The sequence below is a fragment of the Hevea brasiliensis genome, chromosome 11, assembly GCF_030052815.1.
Source record: "Hevea brasiliensis isolate MT/VB/25A 57/8 chromosome 11, ASM3005281v1, whole genome shotgun sequence".
Lineage (NCBI taxonomy): Eukaryota > Viridiplantae > Streptophyta > Magnoliopsida > Malpighiales > Euphorbiaceae > Hevea > Hevea brasiliensis.
The window spans coordinates 51,035,393-51,050,777 of NC_079503.1; the positions used below are offsets into that span (position 1 = coordinate 51,035,393).

The 15,385-nt window shown below is 35.7% G+C and overlaps 1 non-coding gene across 1 annotated transcript; it reads left to right on the forward strand.

The window, feature by feature from the left end:
• Positions 1–15,062: 15,062 nt before the first annotated feature.
• Positions 15,063–15,169, forward strand: LOC131170852 (small nucleolar RNA R71). The gene has a single exon (XR_009141617.1). It is a non-coding gene; the product is annotated as a small nucleolar RNA R71 (small nucleolar RNA).
• Positions 15,170–15,385: the final 216 nt, after the last annotated feature.

Sequence of the window (15,385 nt, forward strand, 5' to 3'; positions counted from 1 at the left end):
CAGATGGCTGCAATGTTCCAATAAATGGCTGGTAATGTATCTACTCAAGTCCCAATACAGACACCAGTGGTACAACCACAGTCTCCTACTAGGCAGTATGACAAATTGATGAAGTATGGGGCTACAGAGTTCAAGGGGACAGTAGATCCTCTAGAGGCTGAACAGTGGTTAGAGAGGATGGATAGGGTGTTCAAGAAACTTCATTGTACAGAGGAGCTCAGACTTGAATACTCAGTATCCTTGTTACAGGGGGATGCTTATGATTGGTGGAAAACCATTCCCCACAGTCTGGTAGAACCTGCAGTGCTAACATGGAATGACTTTCTCAGGGAATTCAGACAGAAATATGTCCCTGATGCTTATGTAGACCGTGTCGCAAGAGTTCCTAAGTCCAAACAGGGAACATCAATGGTCGAGTATGAAAGAGAATTTTCCCGCTGAGCCATTATGCGGTGAGTCTACTCTCTACCAAATAGGAGAGATGCAAGAAGTTTGAAACCGGCTTGAAGCCAAGTATCAGACTACAAGTAGTCGGCTTCAAACACACTAACTTCTCTCGAACTTATTTCTCAAGCTCTAGAGTTAGAAAGAATCGAGTCCAAATCGCTCCCGAGAGAAAAAATCGTAGAAGACAGAGAATGAGGGAAAATCAGAGAATGAGTTCCAAAGTGGTCCCACCGAAAGAGGAAGAATTATGAGGGACACAGCAGAGGTGGCAAGAAGTCTGGTAGAGGAAGACATTCAGGACAGAAACCTCCTCTATCTAGTCAGCAGAGTACCGGAGGTTCCTACCATTCCCGTCAATGTGAAAATTATGGAAGATATCATGGTGGGATATGTTATAAGGCTATTGGAGCCTGTTATAATTGTGGAGGCACAGGACACTTTGCCAAAGACTGCACCAGTAGTCGTAGAGTTGGACCACCTCCTACTACTGCAGAAGGGTCAGTCCAGAGCCCTATCACTAGAAGTTCACAACCACCCAGCAGAGGTAGAGGCAGGGGTAGAGGTAGCCCAGCAGGCAGCCAAGGCACGGTAAAACATTCAGAGCAAGACAGTACTCCGGTCAGAGTCTATGCAATGAGACAGAGGGAAGAGGCCGAGACATCTGACGTTGTGGCTGGTACCTTCTCAACTTTTAACCAAGATGTGTTTGTGTTATTTGATCCGGGTTCTACCCATTCTTATGTGAATGCTAGCATCATTGATTGCATTGCTATTCCATGTACAAAAATGGACTTTGAGGTCCTAGTAACAAGTCCGCTAGGACAGGAGGTCAGGGAAATAAATTTTGATGCATTAGTGATTAGTCCTTTAGGATAGGGATTGTGATAATAAGTGAAATTAGTTTTGGAAGAGTTTATCAGCGAAAAGTATTTCCTGATACACCATAAATTATAAAGCTAATTGGCGAGCCTATTTAATGTAAAGTAAGAGGACGTAAAAGTAAGTTACAGTAATAGAATTGCTCTAGATGAAGGCAGAGATGTTACTGTTAGTAATTGTTAATGGATATTGTAATCAGAATAAGTTCGGATATCGTTGAATTCAAAAGGACAAAGGATAGGAAAGTTTAATCTATTGGGATGTATTGTAGTAACTATGCAATGTTCTTGATTGTTTATATCAGAACCATGGATTACAAGACTAACTTGAGATTATTGTGTAGAGCTACGTACTATCTGATAGTACACCTAGATGAGGATAGTTGCCAACGGCATCTGTTTTTGTATAGTTATGCCAGGACATAATTCAATTGTTAGAAATAAGTTTGAAAATCCTACTTAGGGATCTAAAACTCAAAAGTTAGAATATCGAAAGGTTATAGTTTGGTACAAAAGAAAGTAAGTTATAAAATATTGACAGATAAAAAGAGTTATGGAAGTAGAGATTTGAACAGTTGATTCATATATAACAAAGAAATATTACTAATGTGAGGAAGACTATGGACCAAAATGGTCAGAGGACCAATGACTAATGAATGATTCTAATATGACCTCAAGGGTCATTCATGAAGCAACGTGAACCGAAATATTAGACAGCATAATAGTAAGAGGAGATTGGTGTTATCCAAACGAATTAAACATTGTATTAGATTATTAAATGTCTTATACAAATTTGAGAAAAAAAAAAGATTATACGATCATATAGAAAGGAGAAAATAAACGTATGACTATTGTAAGATGGCTATTGGGTAAAATTTCGAGATGAAATTTTTTAAGGGGGGGAGAATTGTAACACCCCTAAGTTCGGTAGTGCGTTCTACTGTTCCGGTGACCAGTGTTGTCCAGACAGCTAGGATGCCTAGAACTACACTTCGATATGAGTGAGAAGACATAAAATAATGAAATACAAGAAAAGAAAATACAAGAAAAACAAAGGAAAAATAATAGCAAAGAAATGTGATCAAGTTAAGCGAGCCGGGAATCCTAGCGATGGGTGACCGCATCGGGAAGTCACGGCGTGGACCGTTGACTAGCCTTGGACTGCGGGGAACCCTAGAAAACATTTTTTGGACCTAAATAGACCCTTATTGAAGAATAAATATCATTAGGAAGATCAAAGAAAAATTAAATAATTAGTACAAAGAAAAGTGAGAAATCGAAAAACAGACAAAACCCGGTATTACCAAAAAATCGGGAATGCAACCCGAACAGGGGCATTATGGTCATTTGACATCCCGAATTGTCTTTTGACCTAAATGTCCATTAAAAATAAATAATATTACACTTAGAAAATAAAATGAAAAATTAAATTGGGGGTACCTAATACAAATAACCAAAAATGGAGTGAAAAATGTGTAAATAACACATTTAGGCTTATTATATGATTAAATGGAGTGAGTGGGCCACTAAAGGAATAAATTAAACACAAAATTAGGCTTATTTAAGTCCACTATATCCAGCAGCAACTTCATCTTCTTCATTTATCATCCAAGCCGAATTGAAGGAGGAGAGAAAACCTCCATTTCCATTTTCATGCAAGCTCCATCAACCCCTCCATTTCAACTCCAATCTCTTAGGTTCCTTCATGAAAAATTGTCTACACATCACAAGGAAGGGTTTGATACTAAAATCAAGAAGTTTGGTGAAGGTTTAACAAGTCCCAACCATAAGGTAAGTTAGCATTTTTGAAGATTTCTTTGTTAAACTTTGTGTACATGTTATGGGTGTTGGTTTTGTGAAGGAAATTTTTAAGTTTGAAGAGTTATTGAGATATCCATTTTTGGGCAGCCATGTTTTCATGTATTGATGAAGTATTTGTACATATAATTGATGAGAATTATGTTGGTTATGGTGATTTAATATCCTAGTAAAATATTTCATATGTATAAGGTGATTTTTGCACTTGGATGAAAATTGATGATTGTAGGGCACTTTGGTATTGAGGAAGAATTTCGGCAGCTTGGGGATTCTTGAATAAATGTGTGTGTTCATGAAGGTGGTGGCAGAATATTGACATAGAAGTTTGATGGATATGTATATAGATTGATATTGTAAAGTGTATGTAAGATTTGTAATGGTTAGGTGTGTATGTGATTGTACTTAGAACTTGTAAATGTGAATTATATTTGGTGTGTTGAGGATAATTGTAATCTTCCCAAAGTAATGTTAATGTAAAGTAGAATATGTTTTTGGTAATGTACCAAAACAGATTTGGTAGGGAAGTAAACATATTTGCAAGGTAAGTGTGTGATTGATGTGTGTTTAAGTAAGGTAACTAAGGGCAGTGTACATTTTAGCCAATAAGTTTAAATGTGTAACCTCAATTGGTATGAGACCAATTGGAGGCGGAACTAGGCACAAAATGTGCCAACTTTCATTGAGAAAACATACCAAAATTCTGCTTGCAAGGTGACCTAAGAAAATGACCAATTCGGATTAGGTACAATTAGGACCTGAAAAATGACCAATTGGGCAGCAGTGAGTGTTTAGGCCATAACTCATTCAAAACAGGTCCAATTGACCTGAAATTTTAACCATGAATAGTTAAGACCCATACCTACAAGTCTTATGGAGACACCAAAGCCCAGAAATGACCAGAAGTAAGTCAAAAAGCTTGCACAAGTTCGGGTCCAAAAACTGGCCGAACCAAAGTTGACCAAATTGACCTAAAATTGACCTAATTTGATGCCATTTGACCAGCAATAGTGTAATGACCATAACTTGGTCTACTTAACTCGGATTGACCTAAAATTTTGCCCCGCGTGCAATAAGACATAGATCTACAAGTTTGTAGTTTTGACCAAAACCCGAAAACCGAGGGAACTAGGTCGTCCGGCTAGGTCAAACTAGTATCCCGAAATCCAACAATTTGCAATGAAATGCAAGAAAACGCAATATACATAGAATTGAGTTTGGTAACACGTACCAAACCTAAAACCCTATCAAATGTGACATATTAATGACACTAAAACCTAATTTACCTAAAACGCATCGAGGGTCAGTATATTAGGTGATTAAGCAAATAAAGGTATTCAATGAATTGTTTATCGAACATTATCGTTAGAGGCAAATTAATTTAGCACTGAAACACTTCAAATTGTGTTTCTCAGTTAACAAGGACTCAGCAAAAGGGAAAGAAATACTGAGTCAAGACCAGGAGACAAATATCAGAGGTTTGTGCACAACTAGTTTTCAACTTATTTTACTCTGAATAAGATTTCATATGATTAATTGTATGTTATTGATTTAAATTGTGTTTGTGCACAACAACTATTTCTTTTGAATTATTTTCAATTGAAATAAATATTGACTATTTGTATATTATTGTTTTAAATTGTGGAAATGGGTTTGAATGGATATTTATTGCTTGAAAAGCATTGTAAATGATTTAATGGATACTATTGATTGAAAAGCACTGTAAATGGTTTTTATGGAAATTAAAGATAATTATGAATTGTGTTGCCATTTTGTGAATGAAATTATAAATTTGGAAATTTATTGGATTCTCACGAATCATTTGAATAAAATGTTTGGAATTGATTTTGTGTTCACACTTAGCATGACAGTATCATATCATTCCTTCTCCTTTTATGGGGTTGTGATCGTTTATTTTCCTTCTCCATTTATGGAGTTGTGATCGTTTATTTTTCTCCCTCTCTGGTTTACCAGTTGAGGTGATCGGATGAGTACTCATTATATAGCTAGCTCCCTTCCTCATTGATTTCGATTAGTGGGGTTGTGATTGCTTTGTCGTGGTGTACAATGCGGCATTGATCAGAAATTTGTGTCATGGCTTAAGTTGTGAATGAATTGGCAACACTATATTCTTAACTTATTCGACTAAATTGTGTTGTTATGCGATTTGATAATTTGTGAAATGAAGTTAAATTCTTATTGACATTTACTGTCTTTCGAATTTAACTATGTTTTGATTATTGAGATTTATTGTGAGATTGTGAAATGAATTTAAACTCTTATTGACATATACTGTCTTTTGAATTCAACCATGATCTGACTTACTGAAATTTATTATGATATTGAGAAATTGAGTTTAAATTCTGGTTGACAATTATTGTCTTGAAATTAACTATGGTTTTAAGTATCCACTATTTATATGATTTATGAATTGTGATTAAATTGTATTTAGTTAATGTTGTGCACCACTGAGACATTGTCTCAGCAATAGCTTTTTATTGCTGTCGCAGGTAGACAAACAGACAGTGCAGCAGACTAGACTGCTAGTACCTCCAGCGAGAGACTACCGGGTATAATGAGTATACCAGTATTCTGTATTTTGTAATGTAATGTATGTTCACTGTATGTACATATTGTTTTTGGTTTTGAGCAGTTGTAAATAAAAATTGTACATTGAAGTTGTAAAGTAAATTATGAGACATTTTGACTTGTAAAAATTGTATTATATTTTCTCTATCTCAGTCCTTGAAAAATTACTGTGAATTTGACTTGAGAACTGTGTTGGGTTGAGAAAAATATTGAAGTTGAGATTTGGAAATTTATTGAAGTGTTTTTCACAGGTTTTCTGAAGAACTGTTTTATCCAAAATACAGATGGCACTCTGCCAAAATTTTTACAAAAATTCCAAATACTCCAAATGTGTTAGTTCTATCACTATAATTTAAAAAGGTTTTTAATACCTGTAAATAGTGCTCACCACTGTAAAAGAAGTAAGAAAAGTTTTTAAAATCCCTTGTAGTGTATTTAATGGATTATCAGTAGACGGAGTTGGTAATTCATTAGGTATACTACGGGATCATGTTATGCCTTACAGAGGGATAGGGTGTGACATGTGCATAATTAATTAGTTCAATTATCCTTAGGGTAACTTAGTAAATAAATAAATTAATTAGTTACATTGAACCTTAGGGTTATTTGTAAACTAAACTTGTTTGTAAATTAAATTGCCAATAATTAATTAATTTTAGTCACTCAGTAACTATCACTTATTTAAATTTTATAAACCCATAAATAGGAAGTGCGAATGCAAAAAAAAAACTATTGTTTGAATTATTTGTGTGTGTAGAATTAGAAATTGCATCAACTCAACTCAACTCAACTAAGCCTTTATCCCAAAATTTGGGGTCGGCTATATGGATTCGCTATCTCCACTCTAAACAATTTTGGGTTAAATCCTCAAAAATGTATAATGCTTTTAGGTCATGTTGTACTACTCTCCTCCAAGTCAATTTAGGTCTACCCCCTTTTTTCTTTCTATCCTCTAACTTAATGTGCTCTACTTCACTAACTGGAGCCTCCTTATGTCTACGCTTCACATGACCAAATCACCTTAATCTCCCATCTCTCAACTTATCCTTAATTGGCACCACTCCTACCTTTTCTCTAATACTCTCATTACAGACTTTATCTAGTCTAGTATGGCCACTCATCCACCTCAACATTCTCATCTCTACAAATCTTATCTTAGACGCATATGACTCCTTTAGTGCCCAACACTCACTACCATATAACATAGCCGGTCGTATGGCTGTATGGTAAAATTTTCCTTTCAACTTATTGGGAATCTTGCGATCACATAAAACTCCCGTGGCACGTCTCTACTTCAACCATCCAGCTTTAATCCTATAATTAACATCCTCCTCATATCCCCCATTTACTTGAAGGACTGAACCGAGATATTTAAAGTGATTACTTTGGGACAGTACCACTCTATCCAAACTAACTCCTTCTCTATCACCAATTTGGCCTTCACTGAACTTGCAATGCATGTATTCTGTCTTCGTTCTACTCTAGAGTACTTCTCCAAAGCTTTAACTTTTTATTGACTCCCTCTCGTGTCTCATCTATCAGAACAATATCATCCACAAACATCATGCACCAAGGAATACTCTCTTGTATATGTTTCATCAATTCATCTAAAACTAATGTAAAAAGGTAATGGCTTATAGCTGATCATTGGTGTAATCCAATTGAGATTGGAAAATCTCTTGTGTCCCCTCCCACTATGCGCACAATAGGACTTACTCCTTCATACATATCTTTCAACACTTGTATGTACCTAATAGATACCCTCTTTTATTCTAATGATACGGTGTGTCCGCAAGTGCACGGGTCACAGTAGTATAGTTTTAAAAAATGATATCGATCCCACAGGGAATTGTGCTTAAATTGGAAATAAAAGTATAAGCTAATTAGAATGACAAAAATTAAAGATGTAAAATGAAATTTGGAATTAAAATTGGTATTTGAGGAATTAAAACTAAATCAAACAATTAACTAAAATTAATTAAACTAGATTACCAAAAATTAATTTGAAATTTCTATTTATGAAATTTGAGAGGAATTAAATCTAAATTCAATAAAAAATAAAGTGATTCTAGAGATTGGATTTTTCAATATTGTTTGCATGTGGTTTATCCCTAATTTAGCCAAACACATGAGAATTGCAATTTTGAGGGAAATCAATTCTTAAATTTTTGAAACCTTTTTCAAGCATTTCAAAGTTGGTTTTCATTAAATCAAAACCTGTTTTCACGGTATTTCAAACCTAACAAAAACCCAATTAAAGCTCTAATTGATTTTGGAAAGTCCCCTTAATTCTCCTAGCTTATCTCTAACACCAAGAAAACAAAGTTTATTGCAAGATTATCTATCCCTAATATTCACTTTTCAGTCCATCTATTAAGGATTAAAGCTTAACTTAATGAGGGCCCATTCATCAAGCAAGGCAACAAGCTCACAAGCAATAAATCAAAATGTAACAAATCCCATTTAAATGGCTAAATCAGTTCAAAACCACAATACAAATCAATATTTACAAACCCATCTCTAGAATCTCAATCAACTACTCACTATTCATAGTTTTAAGACAAACCCAAATGTATAAATGAAGAAATAATGGAAATGTAAGTTAAAGGGTAGAAAAACCGTAAATATGCGTGCAGAATTTCTGCGAAAAAGTGCGTAAAACAGGTTCTGCATTCTTTGGAAAAAATGCAGAACGTGCTCCCTCCTTCTCTCTTTCTAATCTTGCCAAAAATGCCTCTCTTGCTCTCTATTGAAAGAAAATGATAAAATGAGACTTTATATAGGTGAGGGGACTGCCCTAGAATGGGTAAAAGGGGGAAGGTTCCAGAGAAAGTGAGGTAAAAAGCTGGAGTAACGGAAATGCCACGTCAACCATTTCCAGTAAAAATGACATAAGCCGAGTCAGTTGTGTCGTTGGTTGTGTAGCGGGTTATGTAGCTCTCGGCGTGAATATCTGACGATCGACACAACCTGCGGCATAAGCTAATTCGGTTGTGCTGCAGGTTGTGTCGCTCTCGGCCATTTTTTACTCAACTTCAAAATTTTTGCAATTCGACTTTAATCTCCTCCAAATGGCTACTCTGATCAAAATACATCAAATTTCTCCAAATTTACCCTACAAAACAAATAAATTCCAAAAATTAAACTAAGAAAAGTGAAAATTGCAAAATTGACTAAATATATACTAATATCTATAATAATGGCTATGAACAAGGGTAAATTATGTGCAAAAATTACACCTAAATGATGATCTAAAATGCATGCATCAAATTCCCCCATACTCAAACTCTTGCTTGTCCTCAAGCTCTTGCTTGTCCTCAAGCAAAATTTCATTAAAACTTATTTGGAAGGAAATAGAATCAGTCTTTGAAAACACAAAAATCACTAATCCAAACCACCAACTTACCTCTAGCCACCAACATTCCAAGTTCCCACCAGCAAAAGCACAAAGAATGAAGCAAGCACTCTCAACAATTACAGAATAGCTAAGAATTAACCAATCAACCCAAGCAACAAATACCAACCAGCTACAAGAGTCAATTGTGCCAAAACAAACCTAAATGAAATAGATAGCCAATGTGTCTCAAATAGATGGTGAGTAATGTATGGAAGATTATATTGCCAAACCCATATGCAAGCATAAAAGATCTAACTCTACTAATGTAACAAGCATTTTTCAAAGAATCATTAGGTCTATTTAAGGGTTGTAATGGGGTCAAATAGGGTAAGATTGTGGTTAACAAAGAAAGGGAATAAGGAAAACAAAATATGAGAATAATATTAATCATGAAACTCAAAGTGCATCATTTTTTTTTCTTTTTTTTTTTTTATGGGTTAGTGGGCTTTTTTTTTTAGCATGGGGTGGTTGCGAGCCCATTCTGGTGAAGTGAGTTCTTATCCTGCAAAACAAACAGGCAACACAAGTTAGAACATAAGGATAGGGGGGTTGTGTCGCAGGTTGTGCAGTCTGCTGCCCAAAAATGACCGAATTTCATAGCACCTAAAAAAAATTGAAACAAATTAGATTTCGAATGATTAAACCTTTATAACATGAATTCTAATTGTTCAATTGTCATGTTCATCAAGTTCTCATAAAAAATAATTTTTCAAAGCACCAATTCACACATCCAAATTCAAATAATTTTCCTTTTAATCCAAGATGTCAAAATTTGGAAAAATTTTCTCTTGAAATTAACCAAAAGGGCAATGAATCCAGCAAAAATCACCAGCAAATACTTCAACAAAAGAAAGATGAAAATTATAAGTGAACAAATTTAAAACTAAAATTTAAAGCTAAAAATTTAAAGCTAACAGTAAAATAAAATTTTTATGCTCATTTGCTTGCAATGCATTGCATCCCATCTGCGCAAGGAAAGTAGAACAATGTTAAACTCTGAATAAGGAGTATAGAAAAACTTAAAACAAATATATGAAAGAAATAAAGAATCAATGAAAAATTATGAGTTATGCCCAAAAATGCTAAGTTTGGGTCTTTAGCTTGACCATACTCACTCAAGATTTTATGGAGAATGAGAGAGATAGCAAGTTGCTATCTTCTCAATTGGCTCACCAACTGAATAGTGCCTCAATCTTTGCCCATTTACCTTGAAGTTACCCGATTTTTCACCAAAAATTTCAACAGCACCATGAGGGAAAACTTTCACAATTTTAAATGGACCGGACCACCTTGATTTTAATTTTCCTAGAAAAAATTTCAACCTTGAATTGAATAAGAAAACCAAATCTCCTTCTTTAAAGTCCTTTTTCTTGATATGCTTATCATGCCATATTTTAGTTCTTTCTTTATAGATCCTAGCATTTTCATAAGCATCAAGTCTCAATTCTTCTAATTCATCAAGTTGCAAAAGTCTTTTATGTCCAGCAGCTTGTAAATCAAAATTAATTGCTCTAATGGCCCAATAAGCTTTATGTTCTAACTCTACAGGCAAATGGCATGATTTCCCAAAAACTAACCTATAAGGTGTAGTTCCTATGGGGGTTTTAAATGCTGTTCTATATGCCCAAAGAGTGTCATCTAATTTAAGGGACCAATCTTTTCTGGACTTGTTGACAGTTTTCTCTAAGATTTGCTTGATTTCTCTATTTGTGATTTCTACTTGGCCATTTGTTTGAGGGTGATATGGCGTGGCAATCCTATGCTTTACCCCATATTTTCTCATCAATTTTTCAAATTGGTGGTTGCAAAAATGGCTACCACCATCACTGATTATGGCACGTGGGGCACCAAACCTGGTCAAAACAAATTTTTTCAGAAATTTCACCACAACTTTTGCATCATTGGTAGGTGTAGCAATAGCTTCTACCCATTTAGATACATAATCCACCCCTACCAAGATATATTTATTCCCATAAGAAGATGGAAATGGCCCCATGAAATCAATTCCCCACACATCAAATAATTCAACTTCTAATATGGACTGTTGGGGTATCTCATCTCTCTTGGAAATGTTGCCTACCCTTTGGCACCTATCACACTTGCTTACAAAGTCTCTCACATGTTTAAACAATTTAGGCCAATAGAAACCTGATGTCAAGACCTTTTCAACAGTTTTTGAGGCACTAAAATGACCACCATATTCAGAGGAATGACAATGGTAAATAACATCATGTATTTCTTCCTCTGGTATACATCTTCTAATTATTCCATCATTGCATCTCCTAAACAAAAGAGGTTCTTCCCAAGAATAAAATTTAACATCATGCAAAAATCTTTTCTTTTGCTACCAAGATAAATCAAGTGGCAAGACACCACAAGACAAGAAGTTCACAATATCAGCAAACCATGGAAGTGCAGAATTCAACACATACAACTGCTCATTCATGAAAAATTCATCAATTGGCACAATTTCATCATCTTTATTTTCAGTTTTTATCCTAGAAAGGTGATCAGCCACCACATTTTCAACACCCTTTTTATCTCTTATTTCCAAATCAAATTCTTGAAGTAATAAAATCCATCTAATCAACCTAGATTTAGCCTCTTTCTTGCTTATTAAATACCTTATTGCTGCATGATCAGTGAAAACTATTACCTTTGAGTTGACCAAATAAGAACGAAATTTATTGAGTGCAAATACTACCGCAAGGAACTCCTTTTCAGTTGTAGCGTAATTGACTTGAGCTTCATCAAGGGTTCGGCTTGCATAGTAAATGGCATAAGGTTTTCTATCTTTTCACGCTGGCCATACCCAACAAAGAAACTCACTTGCATCACACATGATTTCAATGGCAAAGTCCAACCGGGGTTGCATGATAGGAGCTGTTGTTAAGGCCATCTTCAACCTGCAAAAAGCAACCATACAATCTTGATTAAAATCAAATTTAACATCATGATTCAAAAGATTTGTTAAGGGTTTAGCAAGTTTAGAAAAATCCTGAATAAATCGCCTGTAAAACCCGGCATGTCTAAGGAAACTCCGTACTCCTTTGACAGTGGTTGTAGGTGGCATTTTTTCAATAATTTCTATTTTAGCTCTATCCACTTCAATTCCCCTATTTGAGATCAAATGCCCTAAAACGATCCCCTCTTGGACCATAAAGTGGCATTTCTCCCAATTCAACACCAAATCATTATCAGCACACCTCTGCAAGATTTTAGACAAATTAGTCAAGCATGAATCAAAATTAGTGCCGTATACTGAAAAGTCATCCATGAAGACCTCCATAATTTCTTCAATAAAATCAGAAAAAATGGCCATCATGCACCTTTGAAATGTGCCAGGCGCATTACACAATCTGAATGGCATCCTTCGATAGGCAAAGGTGCCATAGGGATAGGTAAAGGTAGTTTTTTCTTGGTCATCAGGATGTATTGGAATTTGAAAGAAACCAGAATATCCATCTAAGTAACAAAAGAATGAATGCTTGGCTAATCTTTCTAACATTTGATCCATAAAAGGAAGGGGGAAATGGTCTTTTCTTGTAGCATTGTTCAACTTCCTATAGTCTATGCACATTCTCCAACCTGTAACAGTTCTAGTGGGTATTAATTCATTATTCTCATTTTTAACAACTGTCACCCCACTTTTTTTAGGTACAACATGCACAGGACTAACCCACTCACTGTCAGAAATAGGGTAAATAATTCCAGCAGCTAGTAATTTTAGGATTTCCTTTTTCACAACATCCTTCATTGTAGGATTCAATCTTCTTTGATGTTCAATGGAAGGTTTACTATTTGGCTCAAGGAAAATCCTATGCATACAAACTGTTGGACTAATTCCCTTTATATCATCAATTGCATAACCCAAAACTCTTCTATATTCTCTCAAAACTCTCAACAATTTTTCATTCTCAATATCAGTCAAACATGCATTAATTATAACAGGATATGTTCCATTCGGTCCAAGAAAAGCATACCTGAGGTTGGAAGGAAGAGGTTTAAGATCTACCTTTGGGGCATCCTCTACCTTTAATGATGGTGGTTTGATCTCCAAATTTTGCATTTCTTCAAATTGAAAAATTGTGGCTTCAGGATGTGGTGGAGAACTCTCCAAGTGTTGTGCAAAAGTAGCTATATTGTGATTATCATCATCAATGCTCCCACCATGGACTAAGCAATTTTCAAGTGGGTCTTGTGGATAGCTTTTTCTGAAATGCTCTTGAACAATCTCATCAATAATGTCTATCCGCAAACAAGACTCAACTTCTTCATGTTTCCTTTTCATGGCTGGATTGATGTTGAATATCATTTGATCATCTCCCACTCTAAGCGTCAATTTCTCACCCTTTACATCAATTAATGCACCAGTTGTTGCCAAAAAGGGTCTTCCCAATAAGATAGGAACTTTTGTGTCTTCTTCCATATCTAAAATGACAAAGTCCACCGGAATGTAGAATTTCCCAACCTTGATAGGCAAATTTTCAAGAATGCCTTCCGGATACTTAATTGAACGGTCAGCCAATGAAAGATACATGTTTGTGGGCTTCAACTCTCCCATATTCAACTTCTCATAAATTGAAAGTGGCATTAGGCTGACACTAGCTCCAAGGTCACATAACGCATTTGCTACACAATTATCACCAATATGACAAGGAATGGAAAACACACCTGGATCTTTGAGTTTGGGAGGTAACTTCTTCTGAATTATAGCACTGCATTGCTCTCCCAAGTTGATGGTGTCATAATCTTCTAGCCTTCTCTTGTTGGAAAGAATCTCCTTCAAAAACTTGGCATAACTTGGCATTTGGGATAGTGCCTCAGTGAATGGCACATTGATATATAACTTCTTTAGCACTTCAAGGAATTTGCCAAATTGTTTGTCTAGCTTGTGCTTGATGAATCTTTGAGGGTGGGGAAGGGTGGGCTTGTAAGGTTCAGGTGGGATGTATGGTTTTTCTCCCTCATCTTGCTCACTTTTGCTTTCTTCTTCTTTTTCATTTTTCTTGCTCTCAACTGAATTTTCTTCTTTTGTGCTCTCTTTTTCTTCTCTCTTGTTTTCACTCTCTTGACCAACTTTTTTACCACTTCTCAAGGTTACAACCTTACATTGTTCATGAGGGTTTTGTGGTTGGCTAGGTAGTTTCCCATAGGAATTGCTTCCCGATGAGCTTGCTTGTTGAGCCAATTGAGTCTCCAACATGCGATTATGGACTTGTAATTGATCCATGGTTTGTCTCATGTGTTGCATTTCTTCCTCTAATTTGCTATTCATCTTGCTTTGTTCAGCAAAAAATTTCTCCATCATGCTTTCCAAGGTTGGCTTCGGTTCATGAGGTGGAAGGGATTATTGTGCTCTTGCTTGATATCCAGGTTGTGGCTGCCTTGTGGGCTGAAATTAAGGCCTATTTTGCTGCACATACTGCTGGTTATGAGCATAATTTGAGCTTTGGCCTTGTTGAGCAAAAGTTGCTTGTGGTCTCCATGTTGAGTTGTTCACATTAGAGTAAGAATTTCCCATAGGTTTTTGTTGATAACCTCCTACATAAGCAGCTTGTTCTTGCAAATAATCATTACCATAAGAAGAGTAATCAACTCCACAACTTTGAGTTCCATCTGTGTAGGCAACTTGTTGCATAGTTGTAGGAGTTGAGGTTGTTGCCTTTGTGCAAAAATCACTAAGAAGCTGAGTCAACTGATCAAATCTTGCATTCATGTAGCTAACTGAGTCAAGTTCATAAATCCCGGCCTTCTTTGGCTCAAGTGCTCTAGGATTTCCCCACAAATGGGTATTATGAGCAATCTTCTCTAATAAATCATAGCATTCTTCACTTGTCATTCTCATGAAGTCTCCTCCTGCTTGTGAATCAATTGTGTTTCTTATGGCTGGAGTAACTCTGGTGTAGAAATTATGAACAATCATCCATTTCGGTATTTCATGATGAGGACATTGCCTTTCAAGCTCCTTAAATCTCATCCAAGATTCATACAAAGTTTCATCATCTCTTGGTTTAAAAGCTACCATCAAATTCCTCAAATGAGTGGTCTTCCCAGGTGGGAAAAATTGAGATAGAAAAGCTTGAGATAGTTGCTCCCAAGTAGCTATAATAGCTTGTGGAAGTGAGTCATACCACTCCAATGCTGAATCCCGAAGAGAGAATGGAAATAAAGTGAGCCGAATCACTTCATCTGAGACTCCAGGTTGTCTTTGTGTACCACATATCATCAAAAATTTCTTCAAATGAGAATGAGGATT